We start from the raw sequence: 27,421 nt of genomic DNA, 5'->3' as shown, positions 1-27,421 counted from the left end.
TGGGAAGTGATGTCATCCCCCATATTTTATGAGAGCAGTCTGCCTCACATGCAAATTTATTTCTCAGCTCAAGGGTAAATCCTCCCACAGGCTGTGAGGTCTCATAGCTCTTGGCTAACAAGGGGCTGACATCTCATGGAAGACAGCATCCTGCTCCTGAATAAGATGAGACTGCTGGTTTTCCTCTTGTTCCTAGTGATAGCCTCTCAGGGTAAGTGTGTCAGATGTCAGACATGTGTCTAAGGGTTGGTGGTGGCTGCACATAACTAATAGAAACTCATGCTCGTTGTCCACAGGTATTCTGTCGGAGGTGAGACTGCAGGAAGCAGGCCCTGGATTGGTGAATCCCTCACAGACCCTCTCCCTCACCTGCACTGTCTCTGGTTACTCCATCACAACCAGTGGTCCCTGCTGGAACTGGATCCGCCAGCCACCAGGGAAGGGGCTGGAGTGGATTGGGCGCATATGTTATGATGGAAGCACAGCCTATAGCCCAACCCTCAAGAGCCGTGCCTCCATCTCCAGAGACACGTCCAAGAACCAGTTTTCCCTGCAGCTCAGCTCCATGAGCACCGAGGACTCCGCTGTGTATTACTGTGCAAGAGACACAGTGACAGAAAGTCAGGGTGAGTTCAGACACAAACATCTCTGGGGTGCACTGGAGGTCTGGGCTGCAGGAGGAGCTCAGCATAACACTGGGCTCTAAGGGCAGCAGGCAGTATAGGGGGAAAATCACTGACCCTGGCTAACATCATCTGACAGCCCAGGACCATTTTCCTGATTCTCTTGTTCTGTACCAGCACTTGCTTGTGTTTTGGGAGACACAAGTTCCATGACACCCAATGTCTGGCACTCAGAACTCATGACTTTGAGCTCTGTGATGAAGACAAGTGGGTGGTAAGCGGTGATACCACCCTTTCCAGTCTGGTTAGAGTTATCTAACTCACTGGATGAGGGAGTCCTGGTACTGAACCCTTCCCAGGACAAAGCAGGTACTTCTGGCAATGGACATTGCAGCTACCAGATACTGAAAGAAGAGCAAAACATAAGTTTGGACACTCTCCTGTCTTTACATCAATCATATTTGCTTATGTTCTGTTGTCCAAGGAGCTCAGTCACTCTGTTTGCCTGTGAGTGGGCATCCTGCTCATGAGCAAGAGCGGAGACAGGAGGCCTGGAGTTATTATCATGAATATCATCAGTGTGTGAGTGTGTGTGCTAGTGTGTGACCTATTGAGCAGTACAAGTGCACTGGCATTAGGGTCACATGCACTGATAGTCACATGGGACCTGAAGCAGAGGAAACTGATCACATCAAGTTTCCAACACTCCAGACAACTTCTGAGCTCAGAGGTATCACCTGAGTCAGTGTATCTGGCAAGTCCAGGGAAGGGGTTCTCTGGAGGCTTCACAGTGCCTGGGTTGAGGCTCCTTACCAAATCATTAGGGTTTAGAAAGACCAAGTATTTGTATCTTGAGATGTTTACACACATGATGTCAGAGGGGCTGTCCTGAAAGCAAAATGCACCCTTTAACTTTAGACAAGAGATGCTGACAGATGTATGCCCTATGATCCCACACAAGGACCTGCCTTGAAGAGCATGGACTGGGAAGTAGACAACACATGGGACACATGATCTCAGAGATACTGTCTCAGGAGCAGGTGGAGTGGGGGCTGGGGAGCGACTTCCTCCTCTGAGGCCCTGGGTCTTCCGCTTTTCAAAAAACATCTAAAATAAGATTAGGCATAAGGAGACTATAAATACCCTATTCTATCAGAGATATGACAGTACTCAAACAGAGAAGAGAAGCACAGTTAATGGGAGTGTTTCTCGGGCTTATGTACATCTGAATGTTAAGGAGCTGGCAACAGGGATGGTATTGTCAATGTATCCAGTATTGCAGTTTGGAAACTATGATTGAGCAATAAGACATTAGGCAGTGAAGCCCAGAACTTGTCCAGGCAACCAATGTTACACTCTAATGTGATTCCTCAATGAGGAGCATGCCTTGTGGGGTTTTTTTCTTCAGTGAGAGGAGGTGAGTCTGCTCAGAGCTTAGGAACCGGGCAGGTGATTTACATCTAATAGCATTTGTTCAGACTTAGGCCCTGAGTCTCCCACTGAACATGGTCCATGTATCCTCTACCCTCTTCCAAATGGAGTAAAATATTCAGCTATGCAGTGTTCTGCCTCATGATTATGAAATAAGAAGAACTTGACTGGTTATATGTGGATCTGTCTGTGCCCTGAGTGCATTTATCCCAATCGCAACCTCCCCTAGAGAAGCCCTGCCAGGAAATCCTGTCGCCATCAATTGTAGCTGATGAGGCCTCTACCTGGTATCTGTGGCAAGAAGTATGGGGGTTCTAATTTCCTGGGTCTGGTAGGAAACCAGAGAGAGTCAAGAGACATAACCGTCCACTTCTACCTCCTCTCCACAGGTGCCTAGTCCTAGGTGCCCCTGGTACAGTCTGGAGCTCTGATGAGGACTTCTGGGGCAGCAGTTGAGGTCTCCTGCATGGTTTCTGATTATTCCTTCACCAGCTAGGCAATGGTCTCAGTGAGAAAGGCCCCAGGAGGAGACCTTCAATACATGGGCTGTATCAATACAAACAATGAAAAACCCACATATGTGAATGGCTTTTCAGAACATTTTTTTCTCTTCCATGGACACCTCTATCAGCATAGCCTACCTGCATATAAATGGCCTGAAGTTGAGGACACAGCCATGCATTTCTATGTAAATGACACAGTGTAATGACCCATAACCTGAGTGTGTCACGCATCTTGAGAAGCTGGACAGCTGGACTGGAATGAGGAGATGATGGGGCTATGTGCCTCCTTGATTACTCAAACACAGTCATAATCAGAGACCAGGACTGCTGCTGCATGAGGCATGTAAGGAACTCAGGGAACATTTTCATTAGACCAGATGAAGCATGAGGACTATTCAGGGAAATTATTTTGAATGAACCTTGATTATTTACTGTGATTTGTACAAGGGTCATATTTCAGAGCCACCTTGTCCTATGTATGAAAGGATGTCCATGAAGCATCATCTAGGAACCTTTGCTGTGGTCATCTTTGTCGATTTGGACTGTAGTGACTCCCCAGCAATTTGTTTTGCATTCCCCTCATTCTGAATACAGGTGTGTTTGAATATAAGTACATGAATATCAAGGATGAAATTCTAAGCCCATGCCTCTGTCCAGTCATCCCAGAGATGACATACTGGCAGCAAAGTCAAGGATTTACAGCTGGCCCTGCTTCCAACACAGTCAATGACATAAGAGCATATTCTCAGTCCTCCCTCAGGTTGAGAACCTTATGAGTTTACAACACTACGGTTACTGCTCTGTGAGAGGATCTGTCCCAGGTTCAGTACTGATGGTTATCACCCAGGAGGGAGATGGGTAGGGGCACCCTCATCAATGGAAGACCCACATCCAGCCTGTTTTACATTCTTATGAAAACTGAGTCAAAAATTACACATCGGGGGCTGTTGACTCTGCAGGTCAGATCATTAAATCCCTTCACTGGACTTATTTCTAGGTGGTGAAAGGACCTTCTATCTCCAGAGGTTCTGGGGCAGTGCTGTAGTCTGAATATTTGTGTTTACCCAAGGTTTTAGGTTTAATTCCTCATCCCCAAAGTGAATATTATTAAAGTGGGGCATTCAGAGTTGCTTAGGTTGAGAGTGCTGAAGAAAAGGGATTAGTGCTTTTCTCAATGAGCCCAGAGAGCTTGCTGGACTTTCCACCGAAAGACCCAAGAAGATGTTTTCTGACATGAACAAGGAAGAGGGTGCTCATCAAAAGGCACAATGCTCCTGTAACCAAATACAGTTTTGCTGCCTACCTGTTCAAAAGCCAATACTAGGGAGTCCACTGCTGATGTAATGGAGAATGGATTTATTCATGTGCAGGCAAGCCAGAAGATAGGAGACACTCAACTCGAAGCCCAGTAACATCTGAGTGAAGGTAGCATTTAGTATAAGAACAGAGATGATAAAAAGAGACAGACAGACAGACATACAGACAGAGTGAGAGAGAGAGAGAGGGGGAGAGATCTTTGGAAAATGTATGGGCATGCAATAAGTGTCCTTGCTGGTCCCCATATGAACTTCTACTGTCATCATCAGGAACTCGTTGGTTGCAAACAAATTGTTTCTGTTGGGCCATCTCTGTTGCCAAAACTGTGACAAAGGCTGTTTCTTCTACAAACAGGACTGGAAGTGGTAATACTTGTAATATGATTACAAAGATACTGTTACTGTGTTAATTTTTAATACTAGGGTTAGCATACATTATTCTAAATCAATTTAATGGTATGTCCCAGCAGCATAAAGTTTTTATTCTGTGTTACAATTCCCTACTGCCAAGCCTTCCTTATCTGTGGAGCTACTGACAGCCTCTGATCTCATGGGGGAAAGAAAAACCTAAACCTGTTGTAAATCAAAATTTTGTTAATTAAAAGCAGATATACCTTTAAAGCAGAAGTTCTCCTGCCTCCAGTGTGATTTTCAGCACCAGCCCTGGCACCCACACTGCGGGGCTCCTACTGGAAGGACTGCAGGTGCACAGCCCAAGCGGAAGGGTCTGCATCATGCTGCCTGCCCACTGGGAGGGGCAACCCGATGAACAGGAGGCTAGTTCCAAGGAGGCATCGTGGTTCTGAGGTCTAGTGTTGACACTGGAATGAGAGCACAGAACATTATATGACTCCCAGTCCCTTCTGGAGTAAGGCATTTCCCCTCTTGAGTACCGCGACCCTACTTGTCATTGACCTTTGCTAAACCATTGCAGTTCGTAAACCAAAGAAACATGGATGAATTAAAAGCACTCCTTTTTTCTTTTCTTTTCTTTTTTTTAAGATTTGCACATTTGCTTACTATCTTTCCAAATATTTGCCTCTTTTTTTTTTCTTTTATAGATGGTATCTCTTCCTGGATCATTCATTTCACTTGGTTCCTAACTTTAGATTCATCTTCAACTTGTTATTTGACTTAGCAGGTGCAACAAAAACAACAAACAAGTGTGCCCACCTCACTTTCCTCTTAACTGAAAAGCTTAAAGTAAATTTCTGAATTATGTATCGTAAAGTTTTGACATTTATTTATTAATTGATGAAATACGAATTCTAAACCCTCACATTGAAGCTTTCCGCCAAAAGAAGTCTTCTCAAAATAAATGTTTTACAGCAAAAAAAAAAAGCAGATGTATATTTTCAGAGGCCACCAGAAAGCAGATTTTATTCTTCATTCATGGGAAACACAAGTCATAGAGAGCTTTAAAGTTATAAAGACAGGAATTACAAAGAAAAGTGTGGTCAAAACTAAATTAAAAATTCCTCCTCTTCTGGACATGAGTGCTTGTGCTATCATGTAAAGAGAGTCATATACTAATCTCCAGTTCCCTCACAGAGTCAGACGTGATGGCCTGATGTTTGTGAATTTGGAATTTGTGAACATACTAGAGTATTGGGATTCATAAACTATCTTGAAAAAAAGGAAATAAAATCTTTATTGCATTGTAAATGTGTGTGTATTTTTCTAAAATAGCATTGTTTTTATGTTTTATTTCATTTTTATTGTGCTATTATAGTTGTCCCAAATTTTCCCTGTTGTTCCCCCCAACTCTGCCCACAACCAACTCCCATTGTCATTCCCATTCTGTTGTCGATGCCCATGAGCCATTTATAATTTATTGTTAATTAGACCCTCTCTCTTCACTAACTCATTACACTCATCCCCTCCCTCTGATTTCTATTAGTCTGTCCCTTGTTTTCTTGCCTCTGGCTCTATATTGTTCACTTATTTTCTTTCTTCATTAGGTTCCTCTTATACATGAGTTATAGTAGTTGTATTTCACTCTAAACCAGAATAAAACATTTTCATTTTAAAGTGCAGAACTAGTCCACGTAGACTGTGTCATTCACATGCAGGTTCCCATGTGAATGAGAAAAAAAATGGTGGAAAATGGTGGAAAAGTTATGTATGTATGGAACTCAGAGACATTGTAGGCTACACACATCCTACAACACTAACTTTTACCTGCACACTCACGTTCCCTCAGATCATGATTCCTCTTTATTCTATTGTCTATCACCTATGTCTTTAGCTATGAAACTCTCTGCCCCATGAATATTCAAGTGAGCAGAGGTAGAATCTGTTATATGTGAGGTTCTTTGTGCCCAGGGATGATCATCCCAATACATACCCCCACCCAAGTCCTGAGTATAGAGCACCTCACCTTGAACTGGAGATGGAGAGCCATCTTCCCGGTGTTAGTAGCTACAGGTATGAGGCTCCCCAGTCCAAGGGTTAAAGAGGGGATGAGGGACAGTATGGGGAGATTTTGAATCAGTCCTGTCTCTTCCCCTCAGAGGAGCAGCCCCCAGTGCTTCTGGTGCAATCTGGTGCTGAGGTGAGCAAACAGGGGGTCTCAGTGAAGGTCTCTTTCAAGGCTTCTGGATAAACCTTCTCCAGGGACTGGATGCATTGGGTGCTATAGGCCCCAAGATAAGGGCTTCAGTGGATGGGGGTTTACCCTTATAAATGGGGACACAAACTCACACAGAAGTTCCAGTGTAGGGTCACTGTGACTGAAAGGTCCATGATCACAAACTACATGGAACTGAACAGCTAGAGAGCTGCCTCATGGCCATGAATTGTACAGTAGACATATTCAGGGGAAGTCAGTGAGAGGCCAGGCACAGAAGTCCTGGCCTGAGGTGCTGCGACCACCAAGGGGCACTCAGAGTCCCTGAACACAAGCATTACCACAAGAACAGCAGCAGTTGGATCTTTTGAATGCTTTTCTGTCTGGTTTGCACTTCCTATAACAGTTTCTCTCAGAGAACTTCTCTGGGTTCCTCATACTGCATTCACCTCTGAAGTCTCTCAGACAAGTCTATTGTAATGACAGACAACCAACTCTCCAGGGCAAATGACAGAGTCTGTTTCAGGCACTCTTGTCCCCACTTCCAATAAATCATCATTTCTTTTAACCCACCTCAGTGAATCAAACCTTAGTTTCCACCATACTCAAAAATGTGGCTCTGCCCCACAGAGATGATTCCTAGCTCTCCAGAAGCAACATATTTACCTACTGGAAAGGCGGCACAGGAGGCATGTGAACCCAACACCGGGGAGCAAAGACCTCCAGTGTTCACGATAATTGGCATCATACTCTCAGCACCAAGCTTAGGTGACATCATGTAGAGGCAGAGCTACCTGGGTCAGATTGGTTTGGATTCCCAGGCTAATAAAAATACGTATCTTATGAAGACATAGAATATTTGTTATTCACAGAGTTGATTTATCTTGGAAGAACAGAAAAAGCCTTCAGGAAGTTACACTACTTTAGTAAGTCTTGGTTAGCCCCCCACAGTTTGTTAATTGAGGTATGATTCACCAGCAGATAATTCTAGGTCAAGATTCACAATGGGAGTCTCTAACAAACCTACAGGGTATTCACTATTTTTCCACTAAAGGTGAAACTTTCGAGAAGAGTTCCGGATTGAGCCATGACTCTTGTCTGTTGCACTCTGTTTCACAACCTTGTCTTAGCCTCCTTGAATTTGGGATAAGTCTTTTTTTCTTCTTTTTAATTCCATTTAATGTTCTATTGTGTTGGCCAAAAAGTTCATTTTGTGGTTTCTATAGAATGAAATACATTTTTTTTTCATTTTCACTAATAACATCACTGCTTTTAATATCTTCAGGGTGTCATCTATCTTTTGCGTGGTATAATGTTGATTGTTCCCAATTAATAACTCAATTTCATCACTATCAACTTTATTTGGCCTACCAGACAGTGGAGCATGATCCATAAAGAAATCCCCTGCATAAAAGTTCAGAAACTACTTTTGACACCTTATATCATTCACAACATCTGCTCTATGCACCACACACACCTTTCTTTGGATTTCAATTCTGTTTTTACTTTCTTGAAATAATATCGCAGAATGTATTGTAAGAGTTTTATATATTTTTCTCCGATATTAACATTGCTACACAAGATTCACCCATTTTGTAAAGTTTTAAATGTATGCTGAGATGATTGCTCTCACATTACTATCTAACAGTATGTTTCAAATAAAGTTGAATCTGACAAAGTGATACTGGAGTAATCTTACATAAAAATAAAACAAACCTTTTGGCCAACCAAATATTTCAAAGACTAGATTAGCATTTTATTCTATTGCTTAGAAAAATGACCAAGGAAAAGTTCAAATTGCTACACAAGGAGGAAAATAACAACATCAAGAACAAGAGTCCAGCAATTTTTAGCTTCAGGTTTACCTAATCCCACTATAAAATAACCTGGAAGTATCTATTTCCAGTTCTACACACAGATTTACACAGCAAGTGACTTCAAGCCCAGATGATGCCCATCTCATGTGGGGGAGTGTCAGCTTTCTTGAGTGTCATGTGCAGAGATAGCAATGGATGAAAGAGGGAGAAGAACATGAAATTTACTTCTGAAAAGCCAGGGATGAGCCTGTCCCTCGTGTTCCTGATTATAACCATGTCACATGTCCACAGTTTCACAGACCATGATGGTAAAAATAAGGCTGAACTGATGTGTGCTGACCAGTTTTACAAAGAGTTAGATCCCCAGTCCAGAAAGTGTGGCTTATAGAAATGATTTATTCATTCTAAAATAAATAGATGAAGAAAGTGATGTTTTTCATATCAGTTATGTTTTTTTATACTGTTATTTCATATTAGTCATTTTTATCAGAATTTTCAATAGTGAAATTGATATAACTGAAACTTACTTCCCAGTCTGTACCTACACCTTCGCCTCAGCAGATCTAGTCATGACTGAGTTTCTTCTCTGACCACAATGTTTAAGCATCGTTTTACTACACAGCCTATAAAATAAAATAAAAAAAAATGAAATGAAGCAGTAATTCATTTGCACATTCAGCATCAAACTCCACGGAAGGAACATGAACATTGAGCACTGTCTTCTTCCTTGTAGAATTCACACCTCTGTCTACTTGTTATCCATACAGAAACTTCACTCTCTCTCACACTAAGCCACGTGTTCAGGGTCACTCTCTGTTCCTAGTTCATACTCTGATCGCTTTGTAGGGGAAATGTTGTCTGATGGAATTTCCTGTCTCCTCGGCAACCTTTTGCACTTTTAATTCTCCCTTGTTATGTGAGAATTAAAGTATTTTGGTAAGTTAATTACTGGTGACATTCAAATGCACCTTTCATTTCAAATCTCTCTCTTTTATGACAATTTATTCTGCTAGGTCTGTACTCATCTCTTGTATATCCCTGGAACTAATCAAGAATTCAGTGCTTGCCAGGCAGCTGGATTTGTAGGACACAGAGCTCACATGTGAAACATCAACACAGCTCTCCCATGACTGACTCTATTACCACCTCTCAAAGTGAGTTTGATAATGACCATTGGTATCTGAATCCTCACCTGTAAAGTCTTTGTCACTGTGTTTGGCCTGTAATATCCACACTTGGACATGACTGAGAACAGCTCTATACCATGGACTCATGCAGACTGGATTGTTCCTTCAGGAATAGTCCATATAGCTCACTGTGGCTAGGGCAGGCCACACCTCATGGACCATGGAGGCTGCAAAGGGGTCCCAACAAGAACAAGCACTTGCTGTGACCTGCACTTACAGACCAAATGGCAGGTGCTGCTACTCAAAGGGTTTGAAAGGAATTCAATGCAGATGTGACACCACTATGGACAACTGACTTATATCTTTCTCATATTAAGGGAAACACTGTTTTTTCCATAACATCTAACAGTGACCACAAAGGCACTACATAAGAAGGCCTTGCTGGTTTCCCTATCATCATTGCAATCCTGATTTGATAGGAATTGAAACAAGCTATTGATACATGTTGTCTGGACTTGAGGAGATAAAGGCATGAGAGCTGGTGCCCAGGAAACAGGAGCATGTGCTCACACTCATCACAAGGGGTCCATGGACTTTCCCTCTGCACAGACTCAGCCACTGTTCTGAGGGATGTGGAAGGAAGCATAAAAAAGCATGTAGCTGGGACCATACAAGTCTCCCTTTATCATCTCATCTTCCTTTTTGGACAGCATGCAGTGGGCATGGCCAGGAGGGGTTAGAAGGAGGTTTCCTAAGCAAGCAAGTTTCAGCGAACTATGTATTTCATCCTTTCTGTCAGAATTCATATGAGCCCATTGAACTACACTGTCTTTATTCATCTGGAACAGTCTAATGGACTCCAGAAGTGCCCAGAAAAATATTACTTATTTTTTTGTTTGTAAATAAAAATAAATTAAAATGTTGTTATTGATAGCATAGGAGATGAAAAACCATGAGAATCTTTAATGCTGAATGCAATACTTTCTCTTAATTCACATGTCCCAGATGTCATCCAGATGTTACACAATGGACTCGAACTGTACCCTCTTCTGCTCTCACTAAATGCATTCTCTATGCTTCAGACCTTTGGGTCTCATTGCACCAGAGTAAAGAAGCGGAAGCCCTCCATCATGGTTATGACATTTTTTTTTGTGGCTCCTCCTGAGTCGGAACTGAGAGCAGGGTCAGACCCATCCTGCAGTGGACTGCATTGCTTCCCACCCCATTGTGCCCTCGGCATGTGGTCATCCCAGCCCTGCATTGAGGATCTGTATAGAGAATGGGATGACACAGGTAAGCATGAACCACAGACCCAAGAAGTGTTCTCCACCTCATACCAAGGTCCACTGCCTCTCTGTCTCCTGAGGTTTTTTGACCTGGCTTTTGTTTCCATTGGTAACAGAGAACAGAGAGGATCCCACTCTTAGACCATGGGGCATGTGCCTTGCACTTATGGTGATGAACAGAGAATGATCCAGATTCTGTATGTAGTCTTTTTCAAATACTTCCATCAATCCTTCACATCACACATTTTCTTATTTTCAGGTATAATTGGAGACTTTGTTCAAGTTGCAGGACTTGTACACAATAGTTAACTACACAATAGTAAAAGACAGCCAGAGTTATAAAACTTTCAACACAAAGGATTCACATCTCCAATGCTCACTGTAATTGAGAGGCAGGTGCTCTGGTAAATATGACTATCAAAAATAGATAAAGCAAAATAAATGTGAGTTCACGAATGACTGTCCTTTGTATGAGATTGTATTTACAGAAAGGCTGACATCACAAATTGTTTTACACCCCTATACAACAAGAAAGGGAATAGGGTTTGCAAAATGCATAGTTGGGCACTTTCAAAATTGTGTAAATGTCACAGTGTCATTACAAACACCTCTCTCAAGGCAGAGCCTGTGTAGGACCCTCAGTGACAGCTTCTAACCAGTGTCACCCATTCCCTGGAGCTGGGCTGAAACAGAGACTGCACCTCCACTGCCACCTGCAGGCCCAGAGGTCTTCATTCAGTTCAAAGGAAAGATGGTTCTCTATTTTGCTATTATTATTTAATCAAAATGTATATCAACTAAGAATTCATACAAAATTATGGTTATCCAATATGGAAACGATGAACTGACTTCATGTTTTTCTTTGGACTTGAGAAAATGTTTGTTCAAATTCTTAATCTGTTTTAATATCCACTTGGATATTGCATGAGATTAAATCAGTGCAACCCCACATCCCATGTCCCACTTTACCTTTGAAACTGGAAAGACGTGCTGTCCATTGACATGATTCAAAGGGGTCTCATCACACCGCTGCTCTCCTCTCACTGGCCCTCACCATTGAGTCCAAGTAGAAATGTGCTCTGGATCCAGAAGTACATGGGGAAGTGATATGTGTTTCCCTGCTATTATGAGAACAGTATCCCCCACATGCAAATACATCTCCCCGTTCAAGGGTAAATCCAACCCTGGTCTGTGAGGACTCTCAGCTCTCTCTTCACAAGGGACTGACATTCCAGGGAAGGTAGAGTTGTGCTCCTGAAGAAGATGAGACTGCTGGGTATTCTCCTGAGTCTAGTGACAGCTCCGCAGGGTGAGTGTTTTATATGTCGGACATAGGTACATGGGATGGTGGTGATGCACATGAATAACAGGGACTATTGCTCCTTGCCTCCAGGTGTTCTGACCCAGGTGCAGCTGCAGGAGTCAGGCCCAGGGTTGGTGAAGCCCACGCAGACTCTCTCCCTCACCTGCATTGTCTGTGGTTAATCCATCACCAGTAGTAGCTGCTGGCAATGGATCCGCCGACCCCTAAGAAAGGGGCTGGAGTGGATCGGGCACATATGTAGTAGTAGAAACACACACTATAGCCCGACGGTCAAGAGTCACACCTCCATCTCCAGAGACACGGCCAAGAACCAGTTCTCCCTGCAGCTCAGCTCCATGACCCCCAAGGACTCCGCTGTGTATTAGTGTGCAGGGGACACAGTGACAGGAAGTCAGGGTGAGCTCAGACCAAAACCTCTCCATGAAGAATAAGAGGGGTATTTTGCAGGGTGTTCTCAGGACACAACGAGTCTCTCAGGGCAGCAGGCAGCACAGGGGACAACAATACTGACCTAGGTTAACATAATCTGACAGCCAAGGGCCATTTTTATGAGTCCACTCTTCCTACATCAGCCCCTGCACATGCTCTTGAGGAAACAAGTTTAGTGTCTCAATATCTGACTCTCAGGACTACAGGCTGTGAGCTTTGTGATGCACACCTGTGGTCCTTAGGTCAGAAAGACCAACTCTCTCATTCAGGACAGAGTTACCTAACTCATTTAGATGAGAGAGTTATGGTACTGACCCCCATCCCGGGGCACTCAGGGCCTACTTACCATGGACGTTGCAGCTACCAGATGCTGGGAGAACAGGAAAATATGAGTTTGGGTACTCTCCTGTCTACATCAGTCGTATTAGTTCATGCCATCATAATAGGTCATTCAGTTTGCATTTGAGTGGGAATCCTACCAATGTACTAGGAACAGAGAAGAAGGAAGGCCTGGAGTCATTACCATGAACAAAGTCACTGTGTGAGTGTGTCTGTTGGTGTGTGACCTATTGAGCTGGATAAGTACACTGTCATTAGGTCACATGCAGGGATATTCACATGGGACATGCAAGCAGAAGAATCTGACCACATCATGCCCTCAACATCCTAAGATCTTCTGGACTCATGGGTGTCACCTGAGTCAGTGCATCTTGCAAGTCCAGGGAAGAGGCTGTCTGGTGGCTTCTCAATGCCCTGGGCTGATGTTCCCCATCAAATCACAGGGGTTCAGAATGGTCAAATATCTGTATCCTGAGACATTTAAACACTCAATGTCCCAGAGGGAGCATCCTTGACTCAAAATGCAACCTTAAATTCTAGACTAGAGATGCTCAGAGGTGTATACCATTTGAGCCCAGACTGTAACCTATCCTGGAAGGCATGTACTGGGCAGCAGGGGGCACGTGGAACCTGTGACCTGTGAAGCTGCCCGATCCAGGGCTTTTGTGTGCTGGGAGTTTTGGGACTGCTGCTTCAATTTCTCTAGTTGTTATTGGTCTGTTCAGGTGTTCTGTGTCTTCTTGATTCAGTTTTGGAACATTATGTGTTTCTTAAAATGTGTCCATGCTGCGCAGGATGTCACATTTCTTGGCAGAGTTATTTGTACAGTTCTTTGTATTTCTGCTGTATCAGTTGCATCTTCTCTCTCTCTCTCTCTCTCTCTCTCTTTTATCTTATGACAGATTTTATTTATTTAGGTCCTCTCTCTTTTGTTCTTGATGAGTCTGGTTAAAAGTTTCTCAATTTTTACCTTTTCAAAAAAAAATTACCTGGACTTATTGATCTTTTGAATTTTTCTTTTAGCCTCTATGTCATTTAATTTTGCTAGGAGCTTGATTATCCCCTTCCCTCTACCCACTCTAGGCTTTGTTTGCTGTTGTTCCCCCAGCTCTTGGAGATGTTATGTTATGTTATTTATTTAAAATATTTCTTACTTTTTAGGTAGGCATGCATTGCCATTTTTTTTAAAATTTTTAAATCATGCCCATTCTTTTACTGTTGTCTCAATATTCCCTTCTTCCACCCATCCAACACTGCCCCCATCTTCCACAATCAATTCTAACTCTGTTGTTCAAGTCCATGGGTCATTTATACTCATTCTCTGTTTAGTTCTTTCTTCTTCTTTCCACCATTGTCCTCTTTCCCCATTCCCTCTGGTCACTTACTACTTGCTCCGTGTTTCTTTGCCTGTGGTTAATTATGTTCATTAGTTTATTTTGCTTAATAGATTTCACTAGTAAGTGAGATCATATGGTATTTATCTTTCACTGACTGCCTTATTCACATAGCTGAATATTATCCACTTCCCTCTATTAAGTTGCAAAAAGTAGTTTTTTTCTTTTTTATTTCTTCCTTCTTTTCTTTCTTTCCTTATTTCTTTCATACAGATTGGCATTATTTATTTATTTTTAAATGTCAAAAGTTATTATAACATACTAAAAAAATTAAATTCATAAAGTCTCAGCAATTAAAACAACATGACATGGACAGAGAAATAATCAAATAGATCAATGAAATTAAAAGAACATTCTTGAAACAAATGTATATATCTAACAATGTAATATATGATTAAATGATATTTCAAATTAATGCAGAAAATAAGGATTAATCAACAAATAAGGTGCATGGACCACTATTACTTGAAATAAAATAAATATAGAGTTCTATTTCACACATTATACAAAATATATTCTGGTGAGTTAAAAATGAATATATAAAATCCAGTGAGCTTTGAAGAAAACACAAAATAATATTTTCTTACCCTGAAATAACATATTCAAAGCCAGACACTATAAAGTAAAATATTGTCTATGAGACTATATTAAACATTTAAAACTACATCATAATATACATATAAAAAAGTTAAAGGACAAGTAACAGTATAGGAAAGTATTTGCAACAAGTTTAAATAAGGGTTAATAGTTGTTTTGTTTTCTTTTTCTAGGGAAAATTTTCTACAAACATTTAATCAAAAAGTTGATAAAGAATATAAAAAGGGCACTGTATCTGGATTCTGAGGGGGAAGATGGCAGAGGAGTGAATGGGAGTCATGCTGACCTCCTTCCAAGACCAAATTGAAATTGCAAAAAAATAGTGGAGTAATCACCTGGAAAGCAGTGGAGCGATAGTGGGAGAGGAGCCTTAGTGCCGCGGACAGTGGATTCAACTCTCACACATCCCAATGGTTGAGAAGTGTGGTGGAGGCTCGAGAAGGTGGGCTGGGTGCCCACGGGCACTGGCACCAGAGGGACATTGAAACGTCCAGTTAGCTTCCCCCGAGAAGAACGGGGTCTGACTCATAAACAGGGACCCCTAAACTACAGCAGCTAAAACCAAGAAAATACAGACAAAAAACAACCCTGAAAAGCTTAGGGGCACTCTCTGCCAGAGACAGGTGGCTGGGGATGCAAGAGACATTTAAAGGGCCAACACAAAAATTGCAGTGGCAGCCACCCTCCTTGATCTCTGGGTAGAGGCGGCAGCAGGGTGGGCTGGGGCCTGGGAAAAGACTGGTGAGGAAATCTTTGTGAGGAGAACTGACACGGGGGCTGGTGGAGCCCAGGGGATGGCGCACCTCCCACTCTGCAGCTACCATCTCGCTCAGGCAAAAGGGAATCAATTAACGTGCCTTTTGTGCGCTCCACACAGAGCTTGTACACATGTGAGCTGCGGGGCTGAGTGCAGACTGGCTGGGAGAGCCTTGAGGAGAGACTGGAGACAGAGGCGTTGGGGAAAGAAAGGGAGGAGGAACCAGGGAGCCCCAGCTCCCTCCCCTTTCCGTAGTCCCCATTGTCGGCTGGAAAGGTGCGCCCCAAAGAGGCAGAAGAGGGGCGCGCATGAACCAGACTGCCTGTGATTGAAATGCAGGCCACACAGGGGGTGGATCCTTGGCCAAAGGGGTCACAGAACTGCCCAGAGACCCCTGAGGAGAGACTAGAAACAGAGGCATTGGGGAAAGAACGGGAGGAGGAACCGGGGAGTCCCGATTACTTCTCCTTGCCATAGTCTCCATTGCGCGGGAAGAGACCACACCACCAAAGAGCCAAAAGCCAAAAAGCACACATACACCCCCAAAACAACCAGTGCAGGCTCGTACACTTGCGCCAAGTAACCGGCGAGGGTTGGCGAGCATGTGTGTGACCCACGTGGGCTGGTGAACGCTTGCACCGGCCAGCAAGGCCTCTCACAGATTGGCACCAATAAGGCCTGTGAAGGAGTGCACAGAGCGGCAAGGGCAGGCATAAATTGACCCGCCCAACCGTGATTGCGGAGCGGCACACAAAATTAGTAGATCCCTGGCCGAAGGGGTCACAGAGCTGCCCAGAGTCCCTGGAGGAGAGACCAGAGACAGGATTGACCAGAGAGTCCTGGAGCTGACTTCCTTCCATTTCCATAATCCTCATTCGGTGAGGGCAAGAAATGCACCCATAGAGCCAAATGCTGGGAAAACACACAATAGAATACCATAAACACCAATGCCAAGGAGCTCAGTGGCCAGGGGGCCCAGATGAGTACGCAAGGTCACGAATAAGCCCCCTGGTCTGGAGCAAGCACATGCGAGCCCAGGAAGGTGGGGGATCCTGCCGCTCTGGGAGCATGCTCAAGGAGCCCGCGTGGGAGTGCAGAGAGATCCCCAAAAATAGCCCAGCCCTGACCGAAGGGGTCACAGAGCTGCTCCAAGCAGGAGTGAGACGCAGACATTAGACTCCTGGAAGGCTCAAACAAACAACCGAAGGTCATATAGGGTCAACAACTGACATCATCGGAGGCAGGCCCAGAAAGAAAAGTAAAGGAGAAAAATACTTACCAGACTCTCACTAAAATGGGAAGAAAAAGAAGTCCCCCCAAATGACTGGAAAAGGGGACTCCCCACAGAGAGAGCTCAACGAAATAGAGGCAAGGGAACTATGAGATACTGAATTCAAAACAATGGTTCTAAGGAAGCTCAATGAGCTCAGTGAGGTCAAAGATAACTATGAAAAACTGCAGAGAAACTATCAGGATCTTACAACAAACTATATCAGCCTGGAAAAGGACATAGAAACTATCAAGAAGACACAAGAGGATATGAAGAATACCATTTCTGAATTGAAGAACACACTGGAAGGAATTCAAAGCAGGCTGGATGAAGCCAAGGATCGAATCAGTGAGATGGAGCATAAGGTAGAAAGAAGCTCCCAGAAATAACAAGAAATGGAAAAACGACTCAAAAAGAATGAAGAGGCATTTATGGAAATGCAGGACAAACTGAAACGCGATAATATCCATATAATAGGGATACCAGAAGGAGAAGAAGAGGAGCAAAGGATAGAGAACCTCCTCAAAAAAGTAATAATGGAAAATTCCCATAACTTGAGGAGATAAAGGCTCTCGTGGATCCAAGAGGCACAGAAGACCCCAGTCAAGAGGGACTCAAAGAGATCCACTCCAAGACACATCATCATTAAAATGGCAAATGTCAAGGACAAAGAGAGAATCCTCAAGGCAGCAAGGGAGAAGGAGAAAGTAACATACAAAGGGGCCCCGATACACCTAGAAGACTTCTCAACAGAAACACTACAAGCCAGAAGGGAATGGCAACAAATATTCCAAACCATGAAAAGCAAGGACCTACAGCTAAGGCTGCTCTACCCATCTAGGCTCTCCATTAAAATAGAAGGGAAATACGGAGTTTCCCAGACAAGAGAACACTAAAAGAATACACCTGTACCAAACCAGCACTCCAAGATATGCTAAGAGGACTGGTTTAAGCAGATGAAGGAAAAGAATGAGAGAGAGAGGAACACAGGTACAAAGATAAAAGATGAGTAAGTTTCTATCAGTAATATCTCTCAATGTGAAAGGACTAAATGCCCGAATCAAGGGACACAGGGTAGCTGAATGGATAAAAAAAAACATGGCCCACACATATGCTACCTACAAGAGACCCACCTCAGAGCAAGAGACTTACACAGATTGAAAGTAAAGGGATGGAAAAAAAAATATTCCAAGCAAATGGATATGTGAAAAAGGCTGGGGTTGCCATACTTGTATCAGACGAAGTAGATTTCAAAACAAAGGCCATAAAGAGAGACCCAGAGGGGCACTTTATCATACTTAAAGGAAGAATCTATCAAGAAAACATCAACATTGTAAACGTATATGCTCCCAATATAGGAGCCCCCAAGTTTATAAGGAAATTGATGGACGACTTCAAAAAAGATATACACAGCAACACACTGATAGTACGGGATTTCAACACCCCACTGTCAAAAATGGACAGATCTTCCAAACAAAATATTAATAAACAAGTTGTGATGCTGAATGACCCACTGAATCAAAGAGACTAAACTGATGTATATAGAACCTTATATCCCAAAGAAGAAAAATACACATTCTTTTCAAACGCTCATGGAAGTTTTTCAAAGATAGTCCACATGATAGGACACAAAGGAAACCTCAAAAAATTCAGGAAAATTGAAATAATACCAAATTTTTCTCAGACCACAAGGCCTTGAAACTCGAAATCAACCTCAAAGAGAAACTTCAAAAACTTGCAAACTCATGGAGACTCAACAGTAGACTAGTAAACAATGAATGGGTCAATGATGAGATAAGAGAAGATATCAAAAAAAAAAAATTCTGGAACAAATGAAAATGAAAAGACAACCGTCCAAAACCTATAGGACACAGCAAAGGTGGTCCTGAGAGTGAAGTTCATAGCAATGCAGGCTTACCTAAAAAAGAGAGAAACATTTCAAATAAAAGACCTAACACTAAAACTTCAAGAACTGGAGAAAAAACAACAGATAAATCCCAGAGCAAATAGTAGGAAGGAAATAGTCAAGATTAGAGCAGAACTGAATTACATAGAGGCAAAAAGAACAATTCAGAGGACCAAGCAATCCAGAAGCTGGTTCTTTGAAAAGATAAATAAAATTGACAAGCCTTTAAGCAGACTCATCAAGAAAAAAAAAAGGGAGAGGACCCAAATTAATAATATCAGAAATGAAAGAGGAGAAATAACAACTGATACCACAGAAATACAAAGGATGGTCAGAAACTACTATGAACAATTATATGCCAAGAAATTTGAAAACCTTAATGAAATGGATAAATTTTTAGAAAAAGTATAATCTTCCAATACTGAAGGAGGAAGAAACAGAAAGCTTGAACAGACCAATAACAGCTGGGGAAATTGAAGCAGTAATCAAGAAACTCCCAGCACACAAAAGCCCAGGGCCGGATGTTTTCACAGGATAATTTTACAAAACATTTAAGGAAGAGCTAACCCTTGTCCTTCTCAGACTATTCCAAAAAATCCAAGAGGAGGGAAGACTCCCAGACACTTTCTATGGGGCCAGCATCACCCTAATCCCAAAACCAGATAAAGACCCTACAAAGAGGTCCCACTTGTTTATTCTTTCCTTTATGTTCCTTGCTTTAGGAGACATATCAGTGAAAAAATTGCTGCGTGGTATATCTGAGAGTTTCCTGCCAATGTTCTCCTCTAGGATTTTGATGGTGTTGCGACTTATATTTAAGTCTTTTATCCATCTTGAGTTTATTTTTGTGTATGGTGTCAGCTGATGATCCAATTTCAATTTTTTGCATGTAGCCATCCAGCTCTCCCAACACCATTTGTTGAAGAGGCTGTTATTGCCCCATTTTATGCTTCTGCCCCCTTTGTCGAATATTAGATGTCCATAGGGTCCTGGGCTTATTTCTGGGCTTTCTATTCTGTTCCACTGGTCTATGGGTCTGTTCTTGTGCCAGTACCAGATTGTTTTGAGTATAGTGGCTTTGTAGTAGAGTTTGATGTCTGGTATTGTGATCCCTCCTACTTTGTGTTTCAAGTGGGACCAAGTGGGACCTCATCAAAATAAGAAGCTTCTGCACGGCTAAAGAAAACATCAGCAAAATGAAAAGGGAGCCAACCATTTGGGAAAATATATTTGCTAATGATACATCAGATAGAGGTTTGATCTCCAAGATATACAAAGAACTCACTCGACTTTACTCCAAGAAGACAAACGATCCAATCAAAAAATGGGCAAAGGACCTGGGCAGATGCTTTTCTAAGGAGGAGATACAGAGGGCCCAGAGGCATTTGAAAGGATGCTCTGCATCACTAGCCATCAGAGAAATGCAGATCCAAACCACCATGAGGTACCACCTCACACCGGTCAGAATGGCCATCATAAACAGATCCACAAACAACAGGTGCTGGCGAGGCTGTGGAGAAAAGGGAACTCTAGTCCACTGTTGGTGGGAATGCAGACTGGTGCAGCCACTATGGAAAGCAGTGTGGAATTTCCTCAGAAAGCTGAAAATGGAACTGCCTTTTGATCCAGCGATTCCCCCTGCTGGGACTATACCCTGAGAACACCAAAACGCCAATACAAAAGAACCTATGCACCCCAATGTTCATAGCAGCACAATTTACAATAGCCAAGTGTTGGAAGCAACCTAAATGCCCATCAGTAGATGACTGGATCAAAAAATTATGGTACATATACACAATGGAATACTACGCAGCAGAAAGAAAAAAAGAAGTACTAAACTTTGCCACAGCATGGATGGAACTGGAGAGCATCATGCAGAGCAAAATAAGCCAGGGGGCGAAAGACAAACACCATATGATCTCACCTATAAGCAGAACCTAACCAACAATGCAAAGAAGCAAGGCAAATATGACCAGCAACATTGAAAGGAAAAGAAATCAACAGAGACAAGAGGGAAGGGGGGGGCAGGGAAAGGGAAGGGAAGGGGAAAGTCAAGGAACATATAGCAAGGACTCACGGACAAAACCAAAGGGGAAGAGCTGAGGGAGGGAAGGTGGGAGGGGGCAAGGGAAAGAGGTGGGGGGAAGGCAGAGACAAATGTATTTAAAAAGTAAATAAATTAATTAAAAAAACAAAAAAAAAAACACCAAAAAACCAAAAAAAAACAAAAAAACAAACAAACAAACAAAAAGACCCTACAAAGAAAGAAAACTACAGGCCAATTTCGCTGATGAACATAGATGCTAAAATCCTCAACAAAATATTGGCAAACCGCATCCAGTAATATATTAAAAAGATTATCCACCCGACCAAGTGGGATTCATCCCAGGCTTGCAGGGGTGGTTCAATATACGCAAATCAGTAAACGTGATACATCACATACATAAAAGAAAAGACAAAAACCACATGATCATCTCGATAGATGCAGAAAAAGCATTTGATAAGGTACAGCACCCATTTATGATGAAAACACTCAGCAAAAAAGGGAATCAATGGGGCATTCCTCAATGTAATAAAGGCCATATATGAAAAACCTAGAGCCAATATCATCCTCAACGGGTAAAAACTGAAAGCTTTCCCACTAAGATCGGGAACACGCCAAGGTTACCCGCTCTCAACATTGCATTGGAAGTCCTAGCCAAAGTGGTTAGACAAGAGAAAGAAATAAAAGGCATCCAAATAAGAAAGGAGGAAGTAAAGCTATCATTGTTTGCAGATGACATGATAGTGTACATAGAGAACCCTGTAGACTCTACCAAAAAACTCCTCAACCTAATAAGTGAATTTGGCAAAACAGCAGGATACAAAGTCAACATTCAGAAATCAAAGGCATTTTTGTACACCAGCAATGCAATAGAAGAAGAAGAAATCAGGAAAAATATACCATTCGATATAGCAAGAAGAAAAATAAAGTACGTAGGCATAAATTTAACCAAAGACGTAAAAGACCTGTACGCAGAAAACTATACAATGTTGAAAAAAGAAATTAAGATACAAATAAATGGAAGCATATAACGTGGTCATGGATTGGAAGAATTAATATCCTCAAAATGTCCATACTACCCAAAGCAATTTATAGATTCAACGCAATCCCTATTAAGATACCAATGACGTTTTTCACAGAAATAGAACAGACATTTTAAAAATTTATATGGAACCATAAATGACCCTGAATAAGCACAGCAATTTTGAGAAAGAAACACAAAGTAGGAGGGATCACAATACCAGACATCAAACTCTACTACAAAGCTACTATACTCAAAACAATCTGGTACTGGCACAAGAACAGACCCATAGACCAGTGGAACAGAATAGAAAGCCCATAAATAAGACCATGTCTATATGGGGATCTAATATTTGACAAAGGGGACAGAAGCATAAAATGGAGCAATAATCGCCTCTTCTACAAATGTTGTTGGGAGAGCTGGATGGCTACATGCAAAAAATTGAAATTGGATCATCAGCTGACACCATACACAAAAATAAACTCAAGATGAATAAAAGACTTAAATAGAAGTCGCAACACCATGAAACTCCTAGAAGAGAATATTGGCAGAAAATTCTCAGATATCCCACGCAGCAATTTTTTCACTGATATGTCTCCTAAAGCAAGGAACATAAAGGAAAGAATAAACAAGTTGTACCTCATCAAAATAAGAAGCTTCTGCATGGCAAAAGAAAACATCAGCAAAATGAAAAGGGAGCCAACCATTTGGGAAAATATATTCACTAATGATACATCAGATAGAGGTTTGATCTCCAACATATATAAAGAACTCACTTGACTCCACTCCAAGAAGACAAACAATGCAATCAGAAAGTGGGCAAAGGACCTGGGCATATGCTTTTCCAAGGAGGAGATACAGAGGGCCCAGAGGCATTGGAAAGGATGCTCAGCATCACTAGCCATCAGAGAAATGGAGATCCAAACCACCATGAAGTACCACCTCACACCGGTCAGAATGGCCATCATAAACAGATCCACAAACAACAGGTGCTGGCGAGGCTGTGGAGAAAAGGGAACTCTAGTCCACTGTTGGTGGGAATGCAGACTGGTGCAGCCACTATGGAAAGCAGTGTGGAATTTCCTCAGAAAGCTGAAAATGGAACTGCCTTTTGATCCAGCGATTCCCCCTGCTGGAACTATACCCTGAGAACACCAAAACGCCAATACAAAAGAACCTATGCACCCCAATGTTCATAGCAGCACAATTTACAATAGCCAAGTGTTGGAAGCAACCTAAATGCCCATCATTAAATGATTGGATCAAAAAACTATGGTACATATATACAATAGAATACTACGCAGCAGAATGAAAAAAAGAACTACTAAACTTCGCGACAGCATGGATGGAACTGGAGAGCATTATGCTAAGCGAAATAAGCCAGGGGGCGAAAGACAAATACTATATGATCTCACCTATAAACGGAACCTAACCAACAATACAAAGATGCAAGAAAAATAGGACCAGCAACACTGAAAGGTAAAAAACCCAACAGAGACAAGAGGGAAGGATGGAGGCGGGCGGGGAAAAGGAAGGAAGGGAAAAGTCAAGGAACATATAGCAAGGACTCTTGGACAAAACCAAAGGGGAAGAGCTGAGGGAAGGAAGGAGGAAGGGGGCAAGGGAAAGTGGGGGGGGGAGGCAGAGACAAATGTATTTGAAAAAATACATTAAAATAAAATTAAAAATATATAAAAAGGCTTTAAATTTTTTTTCGAAATAAGAGAATATCCAAAAACAGGTTTAATTTCAACAAATAAAAAAATGAATAATGAAAATAATAAGTCATTGTTACAATCAGATTAGTAAGTAGTAAAATATTGTTAATATCAAGTATTGGTGACTGTGAAAGGAACTGGATATTCATAGACTCTTATTCTTCATCTTTTTGAAGCAGTCCCTTTAGCGTATTTTACAATGCTGACTGGTAGAGGTGTATTCTTTTAGACTTGCTTTGTTGGGGAAACTTCTCATTTCACCTTCCATTTTTATTGAGAGCCTTGCTGGGTAGAGCAGTCGTGGTTGCAGACATTTGCTTTTTATGACTTGGAATATCATTTACCATTCCCTGCTGTCTTGTAGTGTTTCTGTAAAGGAGTCAGTTGCTAGCCATACCAGGGCTGCCCTATATGTTACTACCTTTGCTGCATTTAGGATTCTCTTCTTGTCTTTGATATTTGCCATTATAATGATGATGTGTCTTGGAGTGGACCTCATTGGGTTCCTCTTGAGTGGGACCCTCTGTGCTTCCTGGACTTGTGTGACTTTTTCTCTCCTCTAATTAGGGAAGTTTCCCATCATTACTTTTTCAAATATGTTTTCTCTCCCTTGCTACTCTTCTTTTTCTGGTATCCCCATTATATGGATATTTCTATGGTTCAGGGTGTCCTGTTTTTCCCAAAACACCTCTTCATTGTTTTTTAGTGTCTTTTTCGTATTATTGCTCTTTCTAGGGCTTTTCTTCTACCTTATCTTCCAGCTTGGTGATTCAATCTGCTGCTTCATCTAGCTTAGTTTTGATTCCTTCTATTGTGTTCTTGAATTCAGAAATGGTATTCTTTGTTTCCTCTTGTCTCTTATTGATAGTTTTTATGTCCACTATTGTTTGGACCTCAATATCTGATCGTTTACTTAATGCTATTTCATTTAGTTCTCTTTCTGGTGCCTCCTCCTTTCCTTTTGATGAAGGGTTTTTCTTTGCCTTCCAATTATTTGTGAGGCTCTTCTATTTTGCTTCAGCTGCTTAAGTTGACCTGTCTTGATTTCCTGACGTTGTGGTGTGAATTTCTATGGTAAGAAACCACTCCTTTTATCTTTCTGGTTCTGTCTCTTATTATGTCGGATATAGATCCTTTCTGTTCTTAGACATTCTGCTTGAGACTTTTAGAAACCTACTGTCAGTGGCTGTCTTCTTCAGTTGTTAACCTAGTCACTCTGCATTCAGCAGGCTGGCTTAATGGCACCACAGGGTGGGGTCAAGGCTGGTCTGGGGACAGGGCTATTGAGTTCTGTCTTGCTGCTGATGCTCAGAGGAGTGGTCTCTGCTTGAGCAAAGTAGACAGCACCATCTTGGGGAAAAGCCAGCACTGGGTTCCTGCTGTCCACTCTCCTAGTTCTCACCCAAAGCCTCCCTACCCAGTCTCTCCCCAGCCATCCCCAACCCAGTCCACCCCCAACTCCGCTAAAGCCCAGTGTAAGTTGCTATAAATAATTTTTTTTTATATATATATATATATATATATATATATATATATATATATATATATATATATATATATATATATAATCTGTTGGTCCTTCAAACAGCACTTTGAATCTCCAGCTGCCTGTCTCTGGTAGAGAGCAACCCTGCCACTTTTCACAAATGACAGTTATCTGTGTACATTTTGGGCTCTGGTGTTGTAGGTTTGAGATCTATCCTCATGGTTTACAGCACACTCTTCTCAGGGGGATCCAAGTGTCTCTTTCAATATCTGTCTGGTATTGAAATATCTGTCTGGTATTGAAATATCTGGCTGCTCCCTGTGGATGCCCCACTTGCCTTCTCAGGTCTCTATCACACTCTTTACTAGTTAGGTGTGCAAAAGCTGATTCCTCTGTCTGTCCAAGGTTATATGGTTCCTCTCTCACTATTGTTCAGTTGTTTGTTCCAGGTAATTGCTCCACAATTTACTTTTAATTCCAGATTGGTCCTAGGAGAAGGTCACTGTGACTTCCACTCACTCTTCCACCGTCTTGATCTGTATTTGGCATACAGCACTATCAACTTCCTTCTCAGGACTGTCTTCATTGTGCCCCATAGGTTTTGGACTGTTGTAGGTTCATTTTGATTTGTTTACAGAACTTTTTGAGATTTTTACATTCATCTAATTGTTAACCCTTTCATTATTTAATAGCATCCTATTCAGACTCTGTGCATTTGAAAGTCTTTGAGTTTTCTTTCTATAAAAGTCTTTAAAATTTATTTACCAAAGAGAAGAAGGGAGGGAGAAAGAGAGGGAGAGAAACAATAACGTGTGGTTGCCACAGGAGTGCCCCCTACTGGGAACCTGGTCTTCAACACAGACATATGTTCTGTCTGGGAATTGAACTGGCGACACTTTGGTGTACAGGCCAGCACTCAATCCACTAAACCACACTAGCCAGGGCTTGAGTTTTCTACTTGAGGTTTGTTTCCAATTTCAAGACATTTTTACTTGAGAAAGTGCTTGATATGATTTCAATTTTCTTGAAATTGTTGAGTCTTATTTTCTGCCCTGCCATGTACTCTACCTTTGAAACCATTCCATGTGCATTTAGAAATAATGTATATTTTGTGTTTTGGGGCTGGAAATTGCTGTATATATCAATTAAGTCCCTCTGTTCTAAAGTGTTGTTCAATGCCACGATATTCTTGTTTTTGTTTTTGTTTTTGTTTTGTTTTGTTTTTGTCTGGAAGATCTATCTATTGTTTACAATGGGGCATTTATATTCCCTACTGTAAGTGTGTTGCTCCAATATCTTTCTTGATGTCCTCCATTGTTTTCCTTAGATACTTGGCTGCTCTTCTGTTGGGTGCATATATGTTGGGTGGATATAAATTTTTGGTTTATATCTTCTTGTTGGATTATTCCCATAAATATTATGAGGTGTCCTTCATTACCTCTTATTATAGCTTTCAATTTGAAATTTATTTTGCCTGATGTAAATATTGCTACCCCATTTTTTAAATATACATTTGCTTGGAATAATTTTTTCCCATCCTTTCACTTATATCTTTCATAGATCTTTTGATCTGAGGTGAGTCCATAGAGTGTATATGTGGGTCCTGTTTTGTTATCCATTCAGCTACCTTATGTCTTTTTACTTGAGCTCTTAGCCCATTTCCATTTAAGGTTATTATTGATAAATATATATTGCTTTTTTTCCCTTTGTATTTCTCTTTCTTCCTCTCTCTCTCCCTGTCTCCTGCTTTTTCTTCATCTTCTTAAAGCAGTCTCTTTAGTGTATCTTGCAATACTACTATTGTGGAGATGTATCCTTTCATTTTTTTTTCTTTTGTCTTCTCTAGGAAACTCCTTATTTTGCCTTCCACTTTAAATGAGAGCCTTGCTGAGTAGACTAGCCTGGGTAATAAACCTTTCTGTTTCATTACTTGAAATACTTTTTTGCCATTCCCTTCTGGTTCTTAGTGATTCTGTTGAGTAATCAGCTGATAGTCTTATTGGAGCACTCATATTACTAGCTGCTTCTTCCTTGCTACATTGAAGATACTTTCTTTGTCTTTAAATTTTGGCACTTTAATTATGAAATGTCTTCGAGTGGGTCTCTTTGAGCTTATCCTGATCAGGACTCTCTATGATTTCTTTACTTTTCATACTTTTTATCTTCTCAGTTAGGGAATTTTTCTATCATAATGTTTTCAAACATGTTTTCTATCCATTATTTCTCTTATTCTCTTTCTGCTACCCTTATGATATAAATATCATTATATTTCATGTTGTCCAGCTGTTCTCTTAAACTTTCTTTTTTCTCTTTTAGCTTTTTTTTTTATTTTATTGCTCTTTGTGGTAATATTTTTCTACCTTGTTGTCCACCTCGCTAATTTGATCCTCTGCTTCATCTGGCCTGCTTTGAAATGTTTTTTATTGTGTTCTTCATTTCAGAACTTTTAGTCTTCATTTCCTCC

The 27,421-nt window shown here is 41.5% G+C and overlaps 1 pseudogene; it reads left to right on the top strand.

Moving 5' to 3' along the window:
* Window positions 1–165: 165 nt before the first annotated feature.
* LOC129076567 (immunoglobulin heavy variable 4-38-2-like) lies at window positions 166–12,361 on the top strand (annotated as a pseudogene).
* The last annotated feature ends 15,060 nt before the right edge of the window (window positions 12,362–27,421 follow it).

Source organism: Pteronotus mesoamericanus, unplaced genomic scaffold, assembly GCF_021234165.1.
Source record: "Pteronotus mesoamericanus isolate MK-2021 breed Mesoamerican mustached bat unplaced genomic scaffold, CSHL_Meso_final contig_61, whole genome shotgun sequence".
In the NCBI taxonomy this organism is placed as follows: Eukaryota; Metazoa; Chordata; class Mammalia; order Chiroptera; family Mormoopidae; genus Pteronotus; species Pteronotus mesoamericanus.
This window is presented reverse-complemented; position numbering and strand designations above follow the sequence as displayed.